This window comes from Pteropus alecto, unplaced genomic scaffold (genome assembly GCF_000325575.1).
Source record: "Pteropus alecto unplaced genomic scaffold, ASM32557v1 scaffold131, whole genome shotgun sequence".
In the NCBI taxonomy this organism is placed as follows: Eukaryota; Metazoa; Chordata; class Mammalia; order Chiroptera; family Pteropodidae; genus Pteropus; species Pteropus alecto.
The window spans coordinates 5,677,964-5,705,775 of record NW_006434709.1 but is presented as its reverse complement, the minus strand read 5'-3'; the positions used below and the strand labels follow the sequence as shown (position 1 = coordinate 5,705,775).

The following is a 27,812-nucleotide window of genomic DNA, read 5'->3' as shown; positions in this document are numbered from 1 at the left end:
CTCCCGCGGGAGCCGCGGAACGGAGTTGTTTGCGCCGCGTCTATCTGGCTCCGGATCCTCTTCTGTCAGCGCTCCGGGTTTTAAGATGCCCGAGAGGAGGGAGGAGGCGGGAGCCGAGGACTCGCACACATCTGGCTCCCGTTTAGTTCCCTCCCTCCTACCAAACCCCTGGATTAAAAAATCAGAGGGGAAGAGGGAGAGCGGAGACTGGGAGCTCAGGGGAGAGCCGGAGGGCTGCTCAGGCTCTGAGGACCAACTACCCTCCACCGTGGTTTGGGAGGGTGGGAGCGGCACAGGTGCCTTTGCCAGGGTTCAGAATGGTAGAGGCTTTTTCCGTTTTACATGAATCTTGCGATCTTTTTTGTCTTGGTAGGGGAACGGGCATTTTTAAGGTATTTGTACATTAAAAAAAAAAAAAAAGTAAATCCAACAGCTCAGAAACATTTCCAATTCAATAGAAATGATGGGATTTCTTGGGTTAAAAGGTTAGCCCAAATATATATATTTTAAGTTATTCAGTAAATCTCATGTTGGTGAAGGATGTCCCTATCTCAAGCTCTTGAAGGCCATAGTTACTGGGCCAGAAGTTGCCAGCCCAGTGGACGAACCAGTGAAATGGGGTGTCCCCCTCTCCCTATCCTTTGTCTAAATTATTTGTTCTGCCTTGGCCTGAGACCATGGCCTGTGTGGGCCCATGCTCTTCAAAGCAGCACTGTCTGGGCAATGGGCAGGTCTAGCTTCCTAGGCATGCACCCTGCAAATTGCATAGAGGTCTTTTCTTGGTTTGATGCTTAGCTCTTGCTGTCTTGAAATTCTTTATCGTGTTTGAACAAGGGGCTTCACTTTTTCACTTTGCATTGGGGCCCATGAATTACATAGCTGTTAGGTATTTACTTCTGGAGTCTTGCTAGGGAGCAATAGATACAGCTCCTACCCCTTCCTGCTCTCCAAACACAAGTAGACTTTTCCATCCTCCTGACTGTGCTAAGAGACTACACAGAGATTTTAACTAAATATCGAATGAATTAAAATTAGATTAAATATATGCCTCAAATGTAGTACACCTAAATGCTATGTGTGTGTATGTGTGTGTATGCATTTGGAGAGCCACAAGTGCTCCAAAGTTAGTAAAAGTTTCACCTTGAGTCAAAGAGAAAGAAACTAGTGGTTTACCCTAGGTTTTGTGCTGTTGAACAAAACCACGATCTTTGTCGACATGGATTGGGCCCGAGCCACCTTTGATGCTGAGTGCTAGTTTTCTCCGAGCAGCCTGGAAACCCCAAGTGAAGCTTTTAGCAATTTTGTAGTTTCTTTATAAAACAAGAATAATGAAGCTAAGGTTCTCATTCCCAGTTTTTTGAGGCCATTGAAAATCTATGAGAAAGCACTGAACAAAGCAGGATCTCATGGTTCACTAAATTCCCATAAAGCTAAGGCTTCTACTCACTTCTCACCTTTAGTCATTGTTGCTTTTCTCCTGGAAGTGCTGAAAGATTCTGCTCGGCCATTCCTGGACTTCCAGGAACATGGTGGACATTTGTTCATACAAAAATTTTCCACCCAATGGACATCTCTTTGGCTCCATTCTCCAATTTCAGAGCACCCAAATGTCAAGGTGGCAGGTGAGGTGATTATTGATTTCTGTAGGTAGGCAAGCTGAATTGGTGTCTTTACCACTCATTCATCCAGCTCCCTTCTACTAGCAGTGAATGACTGGCCCAGCCCTCAGGCCTGGCAGTCAGAGGAACAACAACAACAAAAACATTTAAGGTCCAGGGTTCACCAGGTCCCTATTCAGATGCCCGAGTGCCCGACTCCAGCAGGTTTTTAGGGGTTCTCCGAGCCTCAGGTTCAGTGTCTGTAGTGTCAGGATAATACACACGAATAGGGTTGCTGGGAAGGTTAAATGGCTGTACAGTGAAGATACTCTGTTAAGTACACAGCAAATAGGAAATTAATGTCAACCTTTTCTTCTCTCTAGCCAGCTGGATTACCAAATGCTTCCTCCTCCACTCCTAGTCCTTCGTGTTCCTCTAAGGAAAACCTTCCAGTTATCTTCTGCCTTGTTCATTACCCAAAAGGGGCCTTTTGGCGGAAATGCTCCTAGCAGGTCACCTCTTGGTCCTCTGCATCTCTTACTAACTGTATTTCTACTGCTCCACAGAATAAATGGCGATATTGGGCGAATAACTCAAATATGCTTATTGATATGAATATCAGGGCCTTATCAAAGTCCACTGGATTGTTACCAGAATACGAAGCATCACAGATTTGGGGCTTTAATTTAATAACATTAATGAAAGAGCGAAATATCCACATCCCTGTTTCTCCCTCACTACCACTAAAACGGAGGGCAGGCAGCTCTGAACACGATCAAATCAAGGGTGTCAACTCAGAGTGAGATCGTGGAGCTTCAAAAGTAATGTCGATTTGCTCACAACTTCACGCAAACCTAGTGCAATTCTCAGCAGGACCCCTACCTACCAGCCTCTCAATCCCGAGCCCCGGGTGGGGCAGCATCCCCACCCGGGTCCTTCCCGCCTGCCGCGGGGAAAACCCGGAGCGCGGAACCGGAGCGACCTTCGGTGGCCGCGAGACGGACATGCTCAGTAGACCCGCAGGTCTTTAACTCCGAAGCGGGCTGCGGCCCCCGCCCCCTCCAACTCAGCACGGGGGCCAAGAGAAGCGGACTTTTTAATCCTTCTCGGCAATCCGTTCTCTGTTCCGTGTCCTTCGCCCCCTTCTGCGTCCTCCCACTTCTCTCCCGTCGGGGTCTGGTAGGGCCAGGAGTGTAGCTCTCCCCTGGGTGGGGGCAGCGGGTGAGATCCGACAAATCACTCACCTTTGCCCCGCCACCGGGGTACGCGGGGGGAGCTGATTTGGGGAGGACTCTACTGTACCCTAAGGTGTATGAAGCTCCTCCACTGCTGTGGAGTCCCCGTTCCCCGCCCCGCGAGGCACGCGCAGCTGCGCGGGGGCCTGTCCTCATCTCACCCTCATTCTGCCCCTTTGGTATTTCTCAATGACCGGCGCTGGAGGGACACTTCCGACAGGGGAGGGAGCGGTTGTCATTAGCGCTCGGTTTATCAGTTCCTTCCGGTCTGCCGAGAGCCCAGCCCTGCGCGCTGCTGGGCCGAGCCTCGGGCTCTCTGGTGCGTTTATTATTACGTTTAAATAAGCAGTTGTGTATGCCAGTGTGTGCCAGTGAGTTTGTAATCCAGCTGTCTCCCCCAAGACCCGCCGGCAGGAATGGAAACCCAAGCTCTCTTGCAATGAGGGGGATGATGCAAACTTAGAAACTGACCCGGCGCCCGGGAATGGTGCCCCACCACCACCACCACCACCACCGGCGCGCGTCTACCCAGTCAGGGCATGAATGGCTGTAGCCAGATTGCATAATCTGCGTGGTATAAATAGCCGGCGGGCGGGCCGCTGACGCTCTCGCTTGTACCGTTATCGTGCAACACTTCAGCTCCGATGCAGTTCACTCGCAGGTCATTTTCTCTTTCAGCCGCAATGCTGGGATTTTAAATAGCGGAGATGAAAGGCTCTTGTCCCTGCCTCACAACTCCCTTGAGTTCATATATTATGAATGAAATGCCAACCTCGAGGCTTCCTGGGATGCTCCACTTCAGGTAGGAGAGGGGGTCGATGTCAAGGCAGCGGTCCACCAAAGCTTGTGTGTGTGCACGCGCTGGGGAGTGAGAGAGAGCAGGAAATGATTGACAGGGCTGGGAAACCTTGTCGAGAAAAAATGTAACCGCTTAGGGTTTGCCTCTGGAGTTTCAGTTTGCAACTCTACAAGCCTCAGTTCAGGAGTGGGTTATGCAAAGGGGCTTTCGGCTGTGGCTGCTCTCTCCCACTGCGGGCCACCGCCTCTGTGCAAGTGCTGTTTCATTCAGAGGAGCTGGTTTCCTTCTCCCTGTAAGGCAGCTAGCGTCCTAGACTCCAAGAGCCCTGGGGACCTTGAAGGTTGGGAAGAAAAGCTAATATGACCAGTTTAGCATTCTCCAGTTCTAGAACTCTTAGAAGCCTCAGCTCTGTCCAAAGGAAAGGAAGTCTAAAAACCCATTCTTTCCAACTGTATTTCACAAATGTGTGGTCCTCTTAAAAATGAAAGTATGCAGAGGGTTTTTACTCCTTCTCTTAAACACCAAGTTTCAACTTAATATCTCAAAATAAAATGACCAGTTCTTCACAAATGGATGAAAAGTGTGTGAAAGGCAATGGTCAAGCTCATTCTTTTTCAAATTGGATGCCCATTCCGTCAATCTGCATTTAAAGTGCCAGGTACTCCATGAGGCAATGAGGAAACAAAGATGAATGAACCCAGGGTTCTGCCTTCTAGGGGTTGAGTTAGGTGGAGCAACAGGCCTGCAAAGAAAAAGTTAGGGCAATGGGATAACTGCTCTAAAACATGGGGTAAGAAGAAGACAAAGAGATCAGGAGAAGGATGGCTGCCCAGAGGAAGGAGAGTTCGAGCCAAATCTTGGAGGGTGAGACTGCTGATAGATAACTGGAAGTTCTCAGGAATAACCCAGTGAACACAAAGGCCTTGAGGTGTGAAACTGTGGGAGAGGGGGAGTAACAGAAAGGCCATGGAAAAGGGTAGGAGCCAGGTCAAGGAGACCACACAGGCCACCCTAAAAGAGATTAGACTATCTTGAAATTATGGAACCTTTTGTAGCCAGTTCACAGTTGATCTTTGTCCAGTCCCAATTCAATGCAGTAGCCCCCATAGTTATGCAAATGTAGGGCAGATGGTCATCCATTGTTCTGGGATTAAGGCACAAAACCAAATTTACAAACTGATAGCCCCTAAGACAGATAAGACAAATTTTGTTTTGCTCGCTTTTTTAAAAAAATCTAGCTAACAATTTAAGATCAGAATATTTCATATGAAAATCAAGATCGTAGGCTCCTCCTGAAAAGCTCTAAAGATGTGGTGACTGTGATTGCCAAGCTCCTGCTTGGTAACAGTTGATTGTTGCTGAATGGTAGCTGCCCTGTCTGTCAGGCTTCTGACTCCTATAGGCATTTGAGTTTTTGACCTCTGGCATAGAAGAATCTTTTGTGACTGGATCAGGAGCCCACTCTGAGCCCCAGGTAGGTAGAGCTTGTCCGTGGGTACAACAGCTTGCATGAGGGGCCCTGGGCTTCTTAGAAAGACACCAATCTCTAATCTTCTACCCCAAGATTTTATATTATAGTTACGCCAGGCAGGGTGGGTTAGAGTGGACTCAGCTACAGCCCAGTAGCAGGGAACAGTGAGGCCCCTAAAATAACAACTAACACTTACTTATTCTCAGCTTAGTCTCTGTTTCTAGGGAACTCACCCTAAGATAACTAGGCTCTCTGCCAACAGGGCAGCTGGGAGTTCAAGTAATCAACTGGAAAAATCACCAAATAGGATCATGTTTGTACCCCAAATTTGTGGAGCAGCTTATACAAGTTATATAACCAAATATTTTAAGTAGAAATGCTAGACTCAGATTAACATTTTTAATAGATTACTTCAGGCATGGAGGATGGTTTGTAGGGAGCAAAGCGAAGATTGGTTAGAAAGAAATTTTTTTCTTCCATGACAGAAATAACAGTGCATGACAAAGCACAGTGGCAATGGCCATGGATTGGGAAAACCAATTCCAAAGACACAGATGGGGTAGAAATGACTTGGTTTTATGATCTATTAGATATGAGGACTAATGGAGAGGTCTGACTTTGGAAATTGGATGGATCTTAGTGTCTTTAACGTGATAGGGTAGTAAGTGGGGAGAGGAAAAAGGGCTTGGTCACTCAGGATGGGGAGACGTAATAGAGAGTTGCCACCACTCAACTCTTGAGATTCACAAAATAGGTCAGGGATTGAGGAATCTAGGGAAGCCAAAAATGAGAAGCAGAACCTAGAGATAGAGATGGAGAGACAGTGCCCTGAGGACATCATTTGAGCAACTGGATTCAATCTTGTCTGAAGTGTGAGGATGATCTGGACTTTTAAGATCAGGTTGGGCTTTTGTCATTTACAGTTGAAATAATTCTATCTAAATAGAAAGCCTCATTTAGATAGTGAAAAAGATTGAGAGGAACTAAGGAATGGAACATAAGGGGAATTTTAGAATGTGTGTTTGCAATTTAATAAAGGGACATCTGGGGTCAGTGCCAGGGAGTTTCATAGAGATTCTGATTTAATAGAGCAAACTTCTCCCAAGAAGTTACTTAACGCATTATGAGCTATACCAATGTCTCTTTCACCTCAGTATCCCACAATCACCATCTTAGTTCACATCTTAGTTCTAGCCCCCTTCTCACTCTTAACATCATGCCTCATTTTTATTACCTTTATTCCCCAGCCCCTTTCTTCTGTAAAGAACATCACTAATAAAAGAAGCTTAATAATATAAGAGAATCAAAGCTTCTCGAATTGGAAGAAAAAAAAAAGAATTGGAAGAAAATAAGAGATCATGTGTTTGTGGTAACTGTGGCATCAATAAACCAAACATTTTACCCAAGATTTTTTGGAACAGATAAAAAAAAAAGAGGAAAACAAAACTCAATAAGATATATTCCTTGTATCAGTTAGCCTTTGCTGTATAACAAACAAGTATAAATTTGTAGCCTTAAAACAAACATTTTATCTTGGAAGAAAATAAGAGATCATGTGTTTGTGGTAACTGTGGCATCAATAAACCAAACATTTTACCCAAGATTTTTTGGAACAGATAAAAAAAAAGAGGAAAACAAAACTCAATAAGATATATTCCCTGTATCAGTTAGCCTTTGCTGTATAACAAACAAGTATAAAATTTGTAGCTTAAAACAAACATTTTATCATTTCTCATCAGTTCTGGTCTGTCGGTCTGGTGGCTCTTCTGGCCTCTGCAGCTCAACTGGGACTGGATGGTTTCTCACATATCCGGTGATTGGCAGGCTAATTGGTAGAGTAGGGCCTGAGCTGTGCTAACTCATCTGTGCCACATGATCTGTTATCTTCCAGCAGGCCAGCCCAAATTAGATCACATGTTGGTTGTAGCAAGGGTTCCCAGATCAGCAAGAGGGCAAACCCCAAAGTGCCTGCTTCTGCTTGCATCACATTTGTTAATACCCATTAGCCAAAGTGGTCACAGGCCAAAGGAGGGCCAAGAGCAAGGGAGCAGTGAAATAGACTCTCCTCCTTGATGAGATGAGTGGCAAAGTCATAGGGAAAGGGATGCACAATACAAGGATGAGAGGAATTTGTGACCACTTTTACAATCTACCTTAGTCTCTAACCTAAATTTCACAATTGGAGAAGGATATTTATAGTAATAATATACATTGATCGAGTCTATTTAAAAAGTTTTACATGTATGTATATAAATGCATAATAAATGTTTTATGAAATATACTATAAGTATAAAATATATGTATCATATATTTTTATATAAGTATCATATATTTACATATGGGGATAATATTGACAGAATTAACTTTAACCTTTATAGTCACTGATTTATGGCCAAGTAACAAACCGCTTAATGCTTAGTAGATTTGTGCATGCTGTAAAACTCTTCACAATTAATTTAATGAATAAAGAAAGAGATCTTATGAGCTTCTTATTATGCTTGCCCATCTTTCTCAGTATGAAAATCATGTCTTTGATATGCCTGACTTCTTAAAATAGGTATATTCCTAAAGAAATCTGAGTAATTAAAATGTTTGTAAACCAAAGCACATATAAAAAAACAACAGGGAAACTTAACTATTAAGGTTGCTGTATGTTGAATAATTTGGAAAAGCAAATAGACATCCCTTGATTTGTTCATTATATTAACTAAGATTTTATACATAGCTTTGGGATTAGTTAAAGCAAGACTTCCTTGTTTACTTTTTGTAGGTGTCAGAGGTGGTGCTTATGGAAGTGATGATAGAGGTGTTGAGAGAGGTCGTGATGATGATGGTGGTGAGGATGGAGGTGTTGATAGGTGGTGATGAAGGTGGCAGTGGTGGTAGTGGCAATGGTGGTGGAAGTGATGGTGGTAGTGGTGGTGGTGGAGGTGGCGATGGTGGTTATAGAAATGATGATGGCGGAGGTGGTAGAAGGACCTTAAATAGAAAACCAGTTTGCTGCAAGAGTTTCCCTGAGAGTTTCCTCTCACCAGGTCCCAGACTGTACAGACAGCTGGGCAAATATATTGAAGAAAGGAATAGAAAAACAATAAGAGGAAAAGTGGATAAAGTGTAAGAGGTGCCCTGTAGGCCAAGCAATTTTCCATGGTGCCAGTAGGGGCAACCAAGTACTCTTCTTTCTTTTTTTTTTTTTCCCAAGTACTTTTCTTTAAGGACTCCGTTGGTCGTCACTTCCTCCAAGGAGTCTTCTCTCACCTCTTCTCAGCTGGGCTAGGTACTCCCCTCCATGTACGCTCTCTCCTTCCTCCGTCCTTGCCCTCTCTACACCTTTTGTAATTCCGTATCTTCCTATCTGTATTCTCTTTCCACTAGACTGTAAGCTCACTGAGAATAGGGACCACATTTTATTCTGTTATTTAATCTAGAGTCACTGTGGCGCGTAGTGGGTGTCCTGTAATACTTCCTCACTAAATGAATGGCAAATCATCATGACTTGCCTTCTTTCTTTCCCTCTAAAAGTGCATTTAGCCCCATAGCATCAGAGAATGTGCCCTTATGAATGATATCTCGTGTGTCACTGTCCCAGCTTGCTGGTGTCAGATAAGGGCTGGGAAGGTCCACCAGCTGAACAGTAATATAAAATCATGGAGTACTAGAATTCAAAGAACATTAAAGAGTCGCCTGTTTGAAGATGAGGTAATTGGGGCCCAGATAAGCCCAGTGACTCAACTAAACCACGTAGATAGGGTCACATTCCGAACCATAACTCAGAGACTCAAAGTTCAAATTCCATAACCAAGGTATCTTTGTTGGAATAATACCATCACAGTGTGGCCAATAAAATGCAGGGAGATGTCTGCTCGGGAAGTTATGGAAAAAATTTGAACCCTTGAAAAAAAAAGATGGGGTGAGAGGGAATGCCCCCCACCTTCCTGCCTTTAGACATTCTTGTGCGAGGCAGTGATGTTCAGTGCTACCAGGAGGGGAAATCCAAGAAAATGAAAGAAAAACTGACCCAGAATCTTAGAATTGCTGAGCTACTGAATGAACTAGACTGGGAGACTTGGAATCCACCTACTTCTGGACTTCGTGTTATGCGAAATAGTAAATATTTATTATTTAAGAGCTTTTTTACCAGTGTCCTGTTACTTGTGGCCAAACTAAGTGATTTACACCACATTTATTTGTTGTATGCACAGCACTCCCCGTTTTAAGTAAATTCCAGTGTTTCAATAAATAGCAGGTGTCTGGTTGATTTTCTCCCTTGTAGAAGAGGATCACTAGAATCAACCTCTAGACACGTCTCTTTGAGATGTCAGCTGCTGACATTTGTAGGCTGAGAAATTTTTGTTGCTATTCATGTAACAACTAAACGTTGGACGATCTACAAAAACATAAAAAAACCTCTAGCCTCTATGCTTATGAGCACACATGTATGCTTATAACATGTTGTGGTTAAAACTCAATGGTTTTGTTCCATTATTATTTGTTATTATAAAAGTAAGCCCTGTTTATTGTACAAACATTTAAAATGCAAAAAAGTATAGTGAAGAAAATATCTCCAGTCCCACCACCCAGATATAACTCCTGTTAATATTTTAAATGTGTATCTTTATAGACCTTTTCTATTTAAAGTATACATTTAATAAAATGTTATATAGTGCATATTTTAGTAAAATAGGATCGAACTAAAGATACTCTTTTACAGTGCCTTAAAAAACCCTCAGCAATAACGTGCTTGTGTTCCGAGTCCTTAAGATCTCATCGATGTTCTCCAGAAAGCAACTGAGAGTTGATATTAATCTCTTTAGTCTTAATGTATGTTTACATAGATATGAAAATAATTGAAACATGGAGAAATAGTTTCATACAAATTATTTTGATCTTTTGGGCCTCTGGTATAACCTTTCTAAACTTCTACCTTAACATCTATGATAAATATTGAACCTATTTGCTCAATTAGCTTTCTTCACCAATGAGATCATAATTCCTGGAGGGGATGGGGAAGGCAAAGACCAAATTAACTGAGTCCTATCTACACATATTTCTATCTATCAGAATGCACAGTGCATTCAAAGTACTCAGTAAATGTTTATGGAAGGAACAGAAAATGTTTGTATAGTTTTTATTTTGCAATTACAATAAATATTCTGTAGGCAGATTTACACATGTTTGTATTGAAATTCTCATTTCAAACCAGCTAAGATCACACAATGATTAAGATCCCCAAAGAAACAAAGAAACATTACTTTATCATCATCAGATTCACCTTCACAAGTCTTTTAATGGTTCTGGACTTGAAGGTTCTGCCTGAAGTTCTGTCTGCTAGTTCTAGACTTAAATTCTAATCATTGAAGTTTTACCCACCACTAAACAGCTCAATGATAAATGGTAAATCATCAGATACCTCAATATTTTAATAAACCAGATATTTTTGGTTAACAGATTTTAAAAATTCAGGTAACAGACCAAATGTTTTCATTTTTATCTTGATGCTGGCTGTCACACAGCTATATAATCTCTACTTCTTTGTCTCTTCTTCCTCATTTCCACTCTCTCCTAAACCCACTGGAGTCTAGCTCTTGTCCTCACCACCATATACACACAGCTCCTTGGTTAGGTCACTTCATCTTATTGCCAAATCTGATTTCTTCAGTATTGATTTGTCACTTAACATAGCTGACCACTTCCACCTTCTGAAACTTCCTCCAGTGGCTTCCATGCCCCTAACTTCTGGTTCCTCTTTACCTATCTATTTATTCAGTTATTCAGCAAAATATCACTGAGTACCTGTGTTAAGTGTTATCGTAAGGGTATGCAGTAATATTAACAAATCTGGCATCTATTGAGTGTTTATCAAGTACCAGGCAATGTTTTTAAATTTTAACACTTTACATGTATGAGCTCAATCTCACCAGAGCAGAGGCTAGCAAACTTTTTCTTAAAGGTAAATATTTTCTTAAAGGTAAATATTTTTGGCTATGTAGGCCCTCTGGTCTACATTGCAACCACTGTAGAATGGAAGTGGCCATAGACAATATATAAATGAATGAGTATGGCTATAGTCCAATAAAACTTTACAAAACAGGTGGCGAAATTTGGCCCTGTGGCTGTAGTTTGCCAACCCTTGCTCTAAAAGTTCCTCCACGGCAGGAATTTTTGTCTGTGATAGTCAGTAAATATTTGGTGAATGAGCACTCTCCTTTGAAAATAAGAACTATTCTATCTTCATTTTACAAATAAGGAAACTGAAGCACAGAAGTTAAGTAACTGGCCCAAGGTCACCAACTGGTAAGTGACAAATCCAGGACCTAAACCCACAGAGTCTGGCGTCAGAGCCTGCACTCTTAATTACCACCCTCTGCAGTGATGGCACAGAGAAGGTCATCAGCTAATCTCACAGGAGTCTAGAGAGGTTATTTTCATTGAATCTTGAAGAATGGAGAATTTACCAGGAAGAAGAGGGGAAGGAAAGGCTTTGCATTCTAGGAGGTGAAAACTTCAAGTATATCAAAACAGACGCATGATACAAAATGGCATTATGAGCGAACTGGCAACAAAGGAAGACAGTTCCTTAGGAAATGCCTTCACTTTTCAGTAATTCCCATGTCTGGACACAGGGTTTGAGGTGGAAAGTGGTGGAGATGAAGCTAAAGAAGTATTTATTCCAGGGGCCTTGTGTGACGTGTAAACAAATTTGGATTTTAACTTGATGGTAGATGGGCTACTGAAGTGTTTTGAGCATGACATTAAAGTTATGTGACATATGCATATGGTAGAACATTCAAAAGTTGAGAAGATCTCCCTCCTGCCTGCCTCCAGCCATCTAGTTCCCTGTTGTAGAGGCATCCACTGTTTCCAGTTAGAAAGACAACTTTCACTTATAGTGAGAAGAATGGATTGGGTTGATGTGAACTGTATGTCTTATTAAGTTAAATTAATTTAATTAGTAGGATGGATGATAACGGAAAAGGGTTGAGAAAGACTGCTGTACACCTTTGCAAATAGTTCCTCTATTAAATCCTCTTCAAATGACTCAGGTTGACTGTGCATCTGTTTCTGCCCAGGTGCCTAAATGATAATGGATAGTGAGACTTGGATGGAGGATAGTTATCCACACAGTACATAGTCATAGAGAAAGGATATCATACCATTTTGGTAGTAAAAATGGACTGCTGGGATTATAATCCTGACTCTGCCATTTGCTAGCTATGTGACCTTAATCGTTTTGTGTCTCTGCAGAATGGGGGATAATAGTGGTACCTAACTCCTAGTGGTTGTGAGGATTTCCCTCTGTGCCTGTCAGCTCTTTGTTCCAAGACTGGGAGGACAAGAGTTTCGAAGGAGGAGGGGGTTTTGCAAAAGGGTGGAAGAGAAAAGGTTTGGAAATAGAATTGAGGAATGTGGAGAATGTCAACAGCACTTCCCATGTCAGTGGGTTAGGGGGCATGGGAAAATAAGTCGCACCCTTTCTAGAATTCAGCAAAGGAAGAACGTTTCTTAGAGAAGGCATTCACTTTGCAGTTAAGGCAAGGAAGGGAGCTAGGAGGTTAAAAGTGGGGGAAAGTTTATTTATAATTGAATGGAAGTTCCTGGGCACAGAGGAATGACCTGGGAAAGAAAAGGGGGAATCATAGAGAGAAAACCCAGAGCAGAATGGCAGATTGGAGACTACTATAAAGGAGAAGAGACCTGGCTGGAGGCAGGGCCATCACATAGGACAATGCAGGCTGAGAAGGGCAGGGAGCGTGTGGGAAACTGTGGTCATATCTAGCCAGCTGCCTTTTGGTAAAGTCCACAAGCTAAGAATGGTTTTTATATTTTCAATGTTTTTTTTTTTTTTTAATTGAAGGTGAGAATAATATTTCACAATACATGAAAATGAGATGAAATCAATGTCAATATCCATAAATAAAGTTTTATTGGCTTATAGCCATGCCGATTCATTTACATATTGTCTATGGCAGCTTTCACACTACAGTGGCAGAGTTGAGTAGTTACAACAAAGACTAAATGGCCTACACAGCTGAAAATATTTACTATTTGATTCTTTACAGAAAAAGTTTGTCAGCCCCTGCTTTAGTACATCATGGTCTACAGTATGAATGGAAACCCTGGAGTTGTGCAACTCAGGGGACCTGGCCTTAGGAGCACCCATTTTGGATGGTGATTAAGGATTACAGTAAAGAGAGGCATGGATGGAATTACATGGCCTCTGGGCTCTTTTCGGAATGTGGTGTGGGCACAAAGTTTTTTGGTTAGAACAAAGCCAGACTATCCGCCTGGATTCAAGCCACCAGCTCTGGGCTGTTGAGGAGCTGGGTGTGGTGGACACTGCGGGTTGCCCATATAATCTCCGTTTCTCCTCTCGTTCCTTATTAGCAGAAGCCTGATTTTAGCAAGGTGGTAATATGCCCTATTAAAAATAATCTCAAATAAGAAAAGTACTCAGAGAATGATGGGGACAGGACAAAAGGACACAGATGCCAGCTTACAGGGGCTCCTAATGGCCGATCTGTGACAATTTGAGCACCAAAATAAATTGATATTAGTGGACTATAATCCGTTCAATAGAATAAGAATCTGTGAATCCATACTGAAAGAAAGAAATAAATGAAGGAGGAAGAAAAGTTCTCTTATGCTGTAGAAGGCAAACTAATAAATTATAGAATGAACGACAGAATTATAAAATCACCATTTACAATCACCATGTTATTATTTCAGGCAAGAAACGTCACGTCAATGGATGCTAAATCTGGTAGGTGAAAGTTTGGTGAAAAACATCATATTTATATTGTCTCAAAGCATTTCCCACAGATTCCTATTAACTTAATTTCAAAGTGTAAAATAGTAACTTTGTAGGATGGAAATCTGACCACTACCACCTTACCACTTTAAACAAGTGATCAGAGTTAATATCACTAGTAACAGGACAAATCAAAATTAGGATCCTCCTGATGTGATGCATTGGGGAGGATACCGCATCATTCCTACAGTGTTCCAGTTGGAAACCTATAACCTAAAGTATGAGGAAACATCAGATAAATCCAAATAAGTGATGTTCTACAAAGTAACTGGCCTGTGGTCTTCAAAAAATGTCAATGACATGATCAAGATGGATTGAGGAACTTTCTAGATTAAAGTAGACTAAAGCAACATGACAACAAAATGCATTGTGTGATCCTGGATTGATTACTGGACCAGATAAAAGTAAGACAATTAGCAAAAGCTGTAGTTTAGATAATAGTATTGTATCTGTGTTAATTTTCTGATTTTGATCAGTGTACTATGGGTACGTAAGACAACATCCTTACTTTAGGAAGCACACACCGAAGTATATAGGAGTGAAATGTGGACAGAGAGATAGAGAAAATGATAAAGTAAATATGGTAATTGTTAATAGTTGGAGATTTCGGGTAAAGGATACACAGGAATTCTTTGTACTATTTTTTGGCAAGTTTTCTGTCAGTTTTAAACTATTTTAAAACAATAAGTTAACAAACAACCTTATCTCCCCCAGGGACCCATGCAGTGAGATATTCATATCCCTAATCCTGGCCAGTGAATTGTAGTTTTAGTCTAATGGATGGGGCTTCTCAAAACTATTGTTTTTTTATGATAAAAATGAGAGATACTTGGCAAATGCCTTTTGCCCTTTACCCTTCCCCTTCTTCTTTCTTGGAGTGGGGGCTTAATGACTGGGTGTGGGGCAGGCAAATTTGACTTTGAGGAAAAAAGGAACTGAAGTCTTGATGGCTCCATTAAGCTCTGCCTGGACTGCCCTCTGGGTAAGTTGATTAATCCACTGTACTCAGGTTTCTGTTATATGCAGCCAAATGCAATTCCAGCTGAGCTAGTGTCTAAGCCTCCCAGTGGTGTTAGGGTTTGGAGTTGTGTAGCTCGACTCCTCAGTCTTCTTCCTGGGCAACTGCTTTCAAATGCCCTTTAAATGTTGATGTTCCCTACATTTGGATCCTCAGCCTTTTCCTCTCTCTAAGGTCTCCTTGGGTTACCTCATCCACTCCTACTTACCCTTTAAACTCTGATAACTTAAATTACTGTCTCTAGCCTAGAATTTTCTCCTGAATTAAAGTCCACACATCCAGCTCCCTCCTGGAAACCTGTGCCTATAGTCCATTGTCACTTCAACAGTTACAGAGCTGAACTCTCCTTTAAGACACACACACACACACACACACACTAGTGTTCTCTCTGTCTCTGTCTCTCTGTCTCTGTCTCTGTCTCTGTCTGTATCTCTGTCTCTGCCTTTCTCTTTCTCTCTCTCTCTCTCTCTCCCTCTCTCCCTCCTTCCAACCACCATCCAACCACTTTCCCAAATCAGAAACTCAGGAGTCATCCTCTCCTCTTCCTACTTTCTCACCCCCTACAAGCAATTACTCATCCAGATCTTGATGATTCTATCTTCTAAATAGTTTCTGAATCCATTTCCTCCTCTTCACTCTCATTATCTGGGTAGATGCCTCACCATCTCTCACTGGTATTTTTTCATTAACCTCCTAAACAATCTCCCTGTCTCTGTCCTCTGTTCCCCTAATATATATTGCTGCTGATTATCTCTAAAATGTAAATATGATCACCATACTTTTCTACTTAAAAAATTTCTGTCGCTTCAACTGCTTATGGTGATAACTTTTCCCCTCCCCAATTCCTAATGTGGTAGGACAATGCCCACAGAATACACTTGGCTGCCCTTCAGTGCTTCAGTGCCATGTCTCTACAACAGAAGGACTGTTGACTGCCTTGGGTGGTTTGTTATATTCTTAAGAGGCAACTTCTCCCAGGTTCTAGGAACTAGTGGTTACTAGCGGTCTTTCCTTTTTTCAGTGTTCTCTTATTTGCAGCAAGTTGTACCTCACTTTATTCCATGTAAGATGACCTGCAGTGTTCTTTCATTTAAAGCAAAAATAAATTTTATATGTTGATGGAAATGAAGTGCAGTGGCCGCACTGTGCGCTAGTGAGGATTGAGCACTGCTTGAATCCAACGAACACTGTTCATTTAGATGATATTTCAGTTTGTATATGGTGGCCCAGGTAGGTGAGCTCTAGAGATATTTATAACACATTGTTTATATGTGTTAAATATCTAGAGATATTTATAAACAATATCTAGAGATATTGATTCCACACTGGGGGTCTCTTGTTGCATTGTCTGCTTTTGAGTTAGGCAAGCCTGGGTTTCTGGGACTGATTCCTCTATTTTTTGAAACCAGGGCTTAGTTGGGATGGGTGATTGACAGTTAGCAACAGAACAGGGAACGAGGTTACCTAGCTTTGTAGGCATCAGCTATCAGCCTTGTCTTTTAACAACCTTCCCTGTTCTGTTCTTAGCAAAATACTTTTTTCTTCCCAAAACCCAGATCAAAAGGACCCATTTAATCCTTCTCCCACCCAGGCAAAGTTAGGCATTCCTCCTAGGAGCTCCCGTGGTACTCATGCTATAATGCAATTATGTATTTGTATTTGGTTTCCAGCATCTGAAGGCAAATCTTACTTTTTTTTTAATGTTTCCCATGAGTGTGTAGTAGAACCTAACATGTGGGGAAGAATCAATAAGTGTCTGTTGACTGATCAAATATACGGATGATATCTAAGTTCCAGGCGGAGTATAGCAAAAAGAGCTGAGACCTGGGTACTGTTTCAGTTTGTTCTTCCACTAAATAACTGTGGCCACACTCTTCTCAGCAGTCCCTTCCCCTCATCAGTGAAGTACAGATAATAACAGCGCCTTAGAATAATAGTTTTGAAAATTAAAAGAGTTCTCGATCATATATTAATTTAACTGTAGGAATGTACTGAGTACCCTTTATGAACCAGGAGCTGTATTAGGTTCCAGAGGTATAACGTTGTTTTTTTCTTTATAAAACTTCCCAACTAGCCAGAAAGACAGATAATTAAATAATTATCTATAATAAAATATAGTGAGAATTATGATTGGAGAAGAACAAGTTACCATGAGAATACAGAAGAGGACATAATCTAGTCTGGTGGTCAGGAAAGACCTCTCCAAATGGTATCAAACAATTGTGAAGTACTCTACTCATGTCAGGTGGGATATTATTACTAGAGAGGAGACTGTCCTTGAGTTCACAGGAGGCAGACATCACACTGTGCGAAGTAAGCCTTCCTAGAAAAGTGGAATGTTGAGCTGGACCCAACTTCCTTTGACACTGCTGACTGATCTTTATCAGGAGGGCATGCACTTTGCATAGTGTTTCCAGGATCAGGGATGGATTTGCCTTCATCAGTCCATGCTCCAACTTGCCTCGTGGCTCTAAGGAACTGAGGCCTCCAGTTAAAGAAGAATATAAACCACAGAGATAGGGAATGTTTTTTTTTAATAATGCCGAAGAGAAATCTGAGAAACCAATCATGCAGATAAGGCAGCAATGTAACATTCTTAACTTCCGCTTTCAAATGCACCCACAATCTGACTGCTTCTCCCCTGTAACTCTCTGGTCTAGGCCACCATTATTGGTCACCGTGATGACTGTAAAAGCTTCCAAACTGATCAGTACCCTTGCCCTCTACAATCTGTCTCCAAACATATTCAACTCTAAAATTTTTATTGCTACCTTGGGCACCTTAACTTGAAGAAGACCAGCTGTTTGCAAGGAGAGGGGGATTGGATGAAAGAGTTTGAAAGAAAGGTCCTGCTCACTTACAGGATGAGGAAATACAGGTAAGTGCTGTCTACCTGCCTCACAGTAGGAATTTGTGGTAGGTAAATAAGACCAAACAAGACTTCCTCTGTTATTTTTGTATTAAAGTGTTTTTAGATAAGCCACTGCTCTTTCACCCTTTCCCAGACTCCCCTCCTCCACATTTCCTACACATTCCCTGAGTTGTTTTCTGGCTGCAAACATCCCATCTCTCTGCCCCCTCATCTCCTTCCCAGTCTTTTCCTGACTCACCCTTCCCAGTCTCTCCCAGCAATGCACTAATATCCTCTTGCCTATCAAAGCCAGCTCCAAACAATTACCCTAATGTCCCAGGCTGGGGGAAGAGACAGGGGAGGAGCCCTGTTTGGTCAGCTCCTGAGTGTACTGAACTTAAAGGCTGGACACTCAGTGTGGGTTTGCAGTGAGGACAGTTAACCTGACCCAGGCTTCATACAGGACTGCATCTTCCAAGGATGATCTATTTTCAAATCTTGGTTTTTCTCAAATGCCAGCAGGGTAAGAAACTGAGGCACTATTTATTCCAACACCTTTATTTTTCTTCCCTCAATTTTTATTCTGAAATATTTCAAACTTACAATAAAGTTGTAAGTAAAAGCAATGAAATCCATGGATTCTTCAACTAGATTAACAGTTGTTAACATTTGCTTTCTGTCTGCATCTCTCTATTTTTCTCTTACACTTTCGAGATTAGTTTTTCTATCTATCCATCTGTCCGTTTGTCTGTCTGTCTGTATATACACACATACACACACACAATGAGCCTTTTGAAAGTAAATTGCAAACAACTTGACACTTCACTCTAAATACTTCATTATGCATTTCCTAAGAATAAGGATATTCTCCTACACATCATCTCATTATCACACCCATAAAATTTAACATTAACAAAATAACCTAAAATATGGTCCAAATTTTTCCAGTTTTCCAAAAATGTCTTTTAAATATCCGCCCCCACCCCACCCCTAATGAAATCAAAGATCAAGTGTTGCATTTTTATATTTGGTTGCCATGTTCCTTTGGTTTCCTTTAATTTAGGACAATTCCCTCACCTGTGTTTTTTTTTTTTTTTTTTTAAATCTTGTTTTGTCTCTCACAACATTGACATTTTGAAAGAGTCCAGGCCTGTTTTCCTGTAGAATGGCTTCAATCTAGACTTGTCAGATTGTTTCCTTGTGATCAGACTCTGAATAAACATTTTTTGGGCAAGAATATTACATTTTGTGTATTTCCCATTGCAAGTCATCAGAAGGTATATAATGTTAATTTGTCCCATTATTGGTGAAGCTCAGTTTGACTGCTTGGTTCAGGTGGTGTCCATCAGATTTCTCTCTTGTAAAGATACTTTTTATCCTTTGTAATTAATAAGAAATAAAAGGGGTAATACTTTGAGACTGGGAAATATGTGTTACCCAGCAATCTTATACTAAATGATTTTATAATTTTTGATGATTTTTATTATATCAATGCTTGCAACATGGTGATTTTCTGATTATATCACTCCTTCTACATCTATTAACTGTCATTTATTCATTAAAAAAGTGCCCTATCCCACCTTTTCAAAAGTTTAACTCTAAATCTTAGAATCCTTTTCATTGTTTTGTTCAATGTTGTAATCTTTTATTATCATTATTATTTTTAATGCTCAAATCGTTCCAAATTTGGCCAGGAGAGCCAATGTCTTTATCTTTTGATTATTTATTTTACTTCTAAGATTACTATTCCAGGGCAAACAGTTGCTTTCTGCTGCCCTTTGTTTTGAATAGGGTTTGAAATTAGATTTCGAACGAGAAACTGGAAGAGCTAACTGATATGTTCTGAGAAGTATAGCCATTTTAAGAATTTCTAGTGGGCTTAAAACACATGTTTTCACAGGATGTGAATTAGAAAAAAAGAAGAAACTAATTTATTTAGTAGGAAAAGATGAAAAGATGAAGCCTCAGTTATCCCCCCAAAACGCCATTTTTTTAAAATTAAGTTTATTGGGGTAACATCGGTTACTACAATTGTATAATTTTCGGGTGCCAAAATACCATTTTTATTGCACCATGAAGTCAGCTGACATTAGAGAATATTTTGTGTTAAGCAGTGCCAAGCTTATGAAAGGCAATATGGTTCATCAAAACTGGGCTTTGTAATTGTACACCTGGGTTCAAAGGCCAGGTCTGTCACAGCTGTGTGACTATGGACAAATTCACCTTTCTCACCTGTTTCCTCATATGTACAATGGGAATACTGTTAACCACTCTAAAGATTTTGTAATGATTTTTTAAAAATGTAGTTTTAGTGCTTGTCGTATATAGACACTCAGGGCAAGTCACCCCTTTCATAAGGGAAGTAGAGAAGGGAACTAAGTTGGGTTACATGAATGGTTAACAGCCTGTTTGTAGGAGCTAGGCAAACGTAAGCGAGTGAACTGCGTCAAGGTTAAGACATTCTAAAACTATTTCCCCTGCTCTTGTAAGCCTGTAGCAAATGCCTGTCACATACTGGCATGTAACTTCCATAGATCAGGGATTTCCATATGTTTTATTTACTATTTTGTCTCTGGTGTCTAAAACATAGTAGGTGCACATTAGATATCTCTTGAATGAATGAATAAAAAAATGAGTGAATAAATACAACTTACCAGATGAAATAGAGATACCTTCTGCTTAACTCAAAAGTGTCAGCCTCTACTCTTCTCCCCCTATTCTAGAGTTGGCTTCTTCTGACATAAAGTGATGTATCAGTCAGCTACTGCTACAGTTATGTTATCTAACAAATTATTCAGTTGCTTGAAACAGCAATCCTTTATTTTCATGCTCATAGACCTACAGATTGGCTTGTCTGATCTGGGCCAGCCCTGGGTTCTGGGCTCCAAACTGCAGGTTGGATTCAATTGTGTTTCATGTGCCTCTCATCCTCCTTGGACCAGTGGTTACTTGGGGCAGGTGATCTATTCCCTGTGTCTCATTCTAGGCCCAAGGTGTAGGATATGAATGTTGGTATAGGCATGGGCTCTCTAAGCTGAGTTGGCTTTTAGGTTTTCTCAACACCGGGGCAGGTGATCTATTCCCTGTGTCTCATTCTAGGGCCCAAGGTGTAGGGTATGAGTGTTGGTATAGGCATGGGTTCTCTAAGCTGAGTTGGCTTTTAGGTTTTCTCAAAACTATAGCTATAGTATAGTCACTCTCCTGACAATTTCAATGGGTGATTTTTGGATCTGCTAGATACAAACATCTCACATTCACATCTCACATATACACACATCTCACATTCCTTTCTTAAATACAAATGTAAATTTTCAGAAGCAACACAAGCTACAAGGAATAAGAAAGGAGTTATGCACCTCTTAATGAACATTCTCTTACCTCTTGAACTTTCTCTGGAAGGGACTTGTTCTCAGTTTTCATGGGGGTAAGAGCAGGGAGTGGTATATTCCTTAAATTGCATAGTATAACATCATGGTAGGATGAAGAAAAACTCTTGTGATTACAGCAAACCTTTACAGTTCTCTTTCAGCCCTCCATCCAAACCCCTAACTCCCTCATGCCGTCCAACACCCTCATGTCTTAAAACAGATGACTTTATGCGTGAAGCCATCCAAGAGATCTTGTAACCTATCTCTGCATCCCTTACCAGCCACATTTTTCACATCACCACCCACCTTTGCTTTCTTCTCTTTTTCTGTACAAGGCTAATCCTGCCATCTCTGCTAAAATCCCATTTAAGATTTCCAATGGACCAAATCATTCCCTTTCTCTCTTCTATCTTCAATTTCTTTCTCACCAAGTGCTTTTTTCCCTGTGGCTATTTAAGTCTCTTCCATCTTAAAATAAAATCCTATTTTTGACCTTCTATTTCCCTCTAGATTCTGCCATACAGATTTGTCCACAAGAATCTAACTAGAGAAGGTGAGAGGACTCCTACATGAAATGGTGGCCCTTGGGAAATAAAGCTGCTTGAGAAAGAGGATGTTACATAATGAGGTAAATGAATACATAATGAGGTAAATGTATAATTGATGGTGAAGGAAACAATCAACAAAGAATTATATTTAATAAGTGGACTCAGGAAGTTTCCTAGTTAATGTATAAAAATATAGCATTTGTCTATACTAGCAATAATTATCTAAAATGTAATTAGAATATAAGAGAGCATTCAATGTAGTCATCAAAACCATAAAGTATCTAGGAATTAGCTTAATCGAATGTTTCAGGATGAATTGCATTCCCTCGAAAAATTCATATGTCGCAGTCCTAAACCCCAATACCTCAGAATGTGACTATAGATGGAGATAGAGTCTTTAAAGAGGTTATTAAGTTAAAATGAGGTTGTTAGGGAGGGCCCTAATCCAATATGACTGGTGTCCTTATAAGAAGAGGAAATTAGGACACAAGGCATGCACATGTGAAGACACAGGGAGAAGGCAGCCATTTACAAGCCAAGGAGAGAGGCTCCAGAATGAAACTGATCCTACAGACACCTTGATCTCAGACTTCTAGACTCTACAATTGTAAGAAAATGAATCCCTGTTGTTTAAGCCACCCAGCCTGTGGTACTTTATTATGGCAACCCTAGCAAACTAATACAGCAAGAATACACAAAATTTCTGCTGATAAAAATTTTTTAAACTCTAAGCAAGGTTTTCCTTTTTTCCTTCTCTTCCCTCCCTTCCTGCACAATTTGGTGCTTAGCCATTAGGTGGGACAGAGCAAGGTGAGCTGTGGTTGGTGCATGGGAGGCAGTGACAGTGTTAGGTGTCAGAGCTGATATAGGTTAAGGGGTGTGTGTGTGTGTGTAGGGGAAGAAGGGTGGTGAGCTAACATGGCAGTCAGATTTCAGCTGAGATGGGAAGAGGAAAATATCTGCCCAGAGAGGTGTGCTGGTATATTTCATCATGCCAGAAATTAAGGAAGTGCTCACAGAATGCTGGGGACATGTCAAGAGGACTCTCACCAAATGGATCCCCACTGGACGCTGTGGGGACAGTTTAAACATCATCATCATAATGATGATGATGGATTATAACCCTTTGACTAAAACAGAAAATATTTCAATACAGATATCAGTGAATAAGTTAATAAATTGAACATTTGATGAGGAATAGGATATTTATATAGTTTAAAAATACCCCCCAAATTCTCATTGATTCCAAAACGGGAAGCAGTAACTTCCCAGAAGACTAGCTTACTGTACCTTAGACAGCCTGATTCATAACCTGAATCTAATCCCAAGAAAATATCAAAGGCAGTTGAGGGACACTCCACAAAATAAGGTCATAAAAACTAAGGTCAGAAAAAATAAAGGAAAGACAGAAGAACTGTTCTAGACTGAAGAAGATGAATGAGACATGACAACTAAATGTAATGTTCGATTCTGCATGGGATTCTTTTGCTATATAAAATGGTATTAGGATGGCTGATGAAACTTGGAGTCCCAGGATTAGAAGATAAAGATATATCAGTATAAATTTCCTGATTTTGATGGTGTGTAGGGTTATATGGAAGAATGTCCTTGTTTGTAAGAAATACACACTAACGTATCAAGGCATGATGATAGGGAATCAGGTCAGAAATTTACTCTCAAATGACTCAGAAAAAAAAACCTTTTTTATTCTTATATTCACATTTTCTTGTAAGTTTGTGGTTATTTCAAAATTTATAAGAGGAAAAGAAAAGCTTTAATACAGGACAGAAGATGATCTATATACATATCCATGCTCTGTTAGATTGGATGGCTCAATATTATAGAAATACCAATTCTCCCCAAATTAATCTTTAATCTTATGCCATCTCATTCAAAATTTCATTTAGATCTTTTGAAAAACTAAAAAACTAAAACAAACAAACAAACTCTAAAATTTACATGGAGAAATAAAATTCTGTGAATATCTACATCAACTTTATATTGAAATCAATATATTTTATATTGTATATTGTACAATATGAAACCTTTAAAAAATAAAGGATAGGGTTTGCCCTACTAGATATTAAACCATACTAAAAAGACACAGTATAAGTAGAATGGTGGTCACCAGGGGCTGGTGGGAAGATGGGGAGATGTTGGTCAAAAGACAAACATTCAGTTATATGAGTAAGTTCGAAGGATCTAATGTACAGCATGGTAACAATAGTTAATAAATAATACTGTATTTTATACTTGAAATTTACTGAGAGTAGATCATAAGCCTTTTCACCACAAGAAAAAAGTTAACTATATGAAGTGATGCATGTGTTGATTAGCTTGATTATGGTAATCATTTCACAATGTTGTGTACAACAAATCACGTTGTACACTTCGATAAATAGAACTTTGTGGCCAATTTTTCCTCAATAAAGCTGGAAGTAAAACTGTAGTAACAAAAACATGTGGTTTTGGTGCAAGAACAGGCAAATAGGTCAATGAAACAGTTTAGAGATAATCCCATGTACGTATGAGAATTTAGTTGTATAATATGATTCATAAATCAATGGACAAAGGACGAATTATTTACTAGATGGGTTGGCTCACCTATGGAAGAAAATTAAGCTAAATGTCTATCTAATCCCATATACAAACTGGATTCTAGAGAGATTAAAATCCGTAGTCTGAATGATAATATTTGAAAGTTAATAGAAAAAAGCATAGTAGAATATTTTGTGAACTACAGTTAAGGAAAGACTTATTAAACAAATCATAAAAAGTACAAATCTAAGACAAAAACATCCAATAAATGATACCACCTTAACATAGAGAATTTCTGTTCAATGAAGGGCACCGTGGATAAAATTGACAGACAGCTAACAGAAGGGAAGGAGATACTTTTTGCAATGTCTAAAAAAACCCAGAGATTAATATCTAGAATATACAATGAACTCCTGCAAAATCAGTGAGGGAAAGACAGCTACTCCAACAAGAAAACAAGGTCATAATTATGTTTATTCTATATGTGAGGGAAACGGGGCTCCAAGAGTTTGAAGCATCAATGTTCCTGCTTCCCCTCGATTTAGCAGACAGGAGTAGAATGATGGTGGCAGTGGTGGAGGTGGCGAGAAGTGTTCAGATTCCAGAAGTATTTTGAAGGCAGTCACAGGATTTGCTGATGCATAGTATGTAACGTATGAGAGAAATAAAGGCATTAGGGATGACTCCAGGGTTTTTAAGCTGAGTGACCAGAAAGATAGATTTGCAAGAGATTGAAACATGGAAATCTGAGGCTGGAGCAGGTTTGGGTTGGGGGACAATAAGGTACTCAGTCTTGGACAGGCTGAGTTTGTGATGGCTCTGTCATTTAACACTATACAAGCCACTCAATTGCTCTATGCCTTAATTTCCCTTTCTGAAAATTTCTCACGTCTTTGAGTATTTTTCATTGTTATCGTTCTTAGAAGGGATCTTGGGGAGTATTTAGTCCATCTTCCACACTTTACAGGTGAGGGGAATGAAACCCAGAGAAGGCTAATATAATAGGGCTAGAACCCCAGCCTCTAATTTCCTTTTAGAGATCTTTCCTTTATGTGATACTGCTTCTCCTCTGCTCTAACTTAACAAACAGGTAAAGAATATAGAAGACCTCTGCTCTGTATAAAGTGGGATACAAATGCTACGTATCAGTGTTGCTTGATCTGCAGGAAATGACTTCCTCGTTACCTTTCAAATTTGCCTTGACTGAAAGATAAGGGCATCTGTAAGTCATGTAATCCCCCTCCATTCCTTTTTTTCTGGTGGCAATAATACAAGTGAAAATGTTTTTCTTTTGGTATATACTTTCTCCTTGTTAAAAGGGAAGGGGGCCTTCTAATTCAATTTGGAACCAGGCTCCTGTCACTACAAACAAGGCAGCTTGTTCTCCCTCTCTGTAAGCATGAGGCCACCTGGTGAGTAGGCACTTGGCTTAGACTTGGGAAAGCAAGTAACCCCCCAGGAATCCCACCTTATCTATACCTGTGCTTGAAATGCCATCGTCGATGAAATAACTAATGTTTACTGAGTGCTTACTCTGTGCCAGGCACTGTTCTAAGTATTATTAGAACACATGTATTAATTCATAGACTGCTAATCACTCTACGAGATATGGTTTTATTAAAATCGAACCCCTTTTTAGAGATAGGAAAACTAGGTACAGAAAGGTGAGGTAAATTGTCTAAGGTCTCGCACAGATACTAAGGGGCAGAAGCAGGATCTGAACCCAGACAGGCCAGCCTCAGGGCCCAGGGCCAGGGTTGACGACACTACAGTGTTCGTGGTAATTAAACACTTCTACAGAGGTTTAATTCTCCAAACATCTTCTACTACTACTACCACTACTTCTTCTTCCTCTTTTCCTTCTCCTCTTTTTCCTTCTCTTTCTCCTTAAATGCAGCCACCTCCACTGAGAAGCTGGAAATCCATTTTCAATCATTCACACTGCCATGTAACTCAGATTCTTAGATGATTTCCTGTCCACTTGAGAGCAGATCCTTGAGACACAAATCAGTTTGACATTGAGAAGGAAGCATTTTGCACGTGGATTTAACATTTACTGAGCTCGGCCGGCATTTGACACATGTTATTTATAGAAACCTCCGAATGTCCCTGCAGGATAAGAATTATCCTCCTTTTATGTATGAAGGGAAATGGGGATCTCAGAGGTTGGAGTTGAGTCTGGTCGCTGGGCATTGCCAGTGGCTGCACAAGGCCCTGGGACACCTGTGGCTGGCTAAGACAGAAGGGCTTTCTGGAAGGGAGAAGCAGGGTACTAAAGTCAAACATCCTAGTTCTGTGTAGCTCTGGGCCTAGAAAACACAGCTGGATTTATTCAGCAACAACAATTGGGACAAGCCAGTACCTCCCCACCTATAAGGGCTTTTGTGCCACAGTATAGAAGACAAGGATAAGGCAATGTGCTTTGTAATCTCAAGTTAGTGGCACAGGCTACCTGAATCCTCTACCCACCCAGCAAGGACATTCTAGTGATGGAGGACAGAGAAAAGAGGACTGGAGCTAATTTATAACTTTAAAATTTGTCATTGCTTTTGTTATTTGCCTCCAGTCTTTCAAATACTCATGTCCCGAATGCATTAGTTTATATGCATCTGGAATCTGAAATCTAAGGCCCACCACACCCTATATAGACTATTCTTTGCTTTGTGAATTAATTTTATCTACCGTGCATTTCAATTTAGTCTGGAAATGTCTTTGCTTGAGATTACCAGCTTCGATTTTTTTTCAGAGGCGTAAAGAAGAGGTGACTCTGGCAGACTCAAGCTCTCTGATGTTTCAAGCTACAAATATGTGAACTGAAGTCACGGTCGATTTGCACTTCTGGATTTAAAAACAGATATTATTTACAAACTAACTGCCTGACTGACAGAAGGACCCCAGTGGAAGCAGGATGAGAGTAAACCAGGCTTTTCAGTGCAGTTACCCCTTGGCCTAACTCTTCTTTCAGAAAATCTCTCTCTGGAAGGGAGGCTTCAATAGTGGGTCCCCATCCAGGCACTGAAAAGGCAACATAAAACCCTCCTTTTGTAGGCATCTCCCAAAATAACTCTCAACAGGATATGGCTCATTATATTAGTTCTGTAATTTTATTTTCTAAATGATGCTTGTCTTCAAAGCTTGGCTGGGGGAGCTATAACTAAGATAAACTGGGGTTCAATGTTTTGTGACAAGACTGCCTTAGATTTACTCATGACTTTTTAAAAATATACAGTTTTTGAAAACCCATGACACAAAATACTGGATCTTCTTCCATCTTGTCATTCATTTCCCACATTTGATATAAGTATCGAGTGCCTCTTTTTTGTCAGGCTCTTTTCTGGAGCTGGGAACACCCATCAGTGAGCAGATACCAACTGGCCTCTGATCTCAAGGAACTCAGGGCCCAGAGGAGAGATGGATGATAATCCAAGGATCTCACAAATTCATGCAGCTGTGAGATGTGCTAAAGAGGCCAGGGTCTGGTGCTAGGAGAGTGGGCATTGAAGCAATTTGAAATAGCCTGGGGGAGGGGGGTCAGGGAAGGAATGCATAAGCCAAGAGTGGGCACAGTATGCGCAAA

At 40.6% G+C, this 27,812-nt stretch overlaps 1 long non-coding RNA gene across 1 annotated transcript; it reads left to right on the top strand.

The window, feature by feature from the left end:
* Positions 1-3,399: 3,399 nt before the first annotated feature.
* Positions 3,400-27,488, top strand: LOC112477888. The gene is made up of 5 exons (XR_003045615.1): positions 3,400-3,635; positions 17,591-17,808; positions 21,660-21,777; positions 25,326-25,457; positions 26,982-27,488. It is a non-coding gene; the product is annotated as an uncharacterized LOC112477888 (long non-coding RNA).
* The last annotated feature ends 324 nt before the right edge of the window (positions 27,489-27,812 follow it).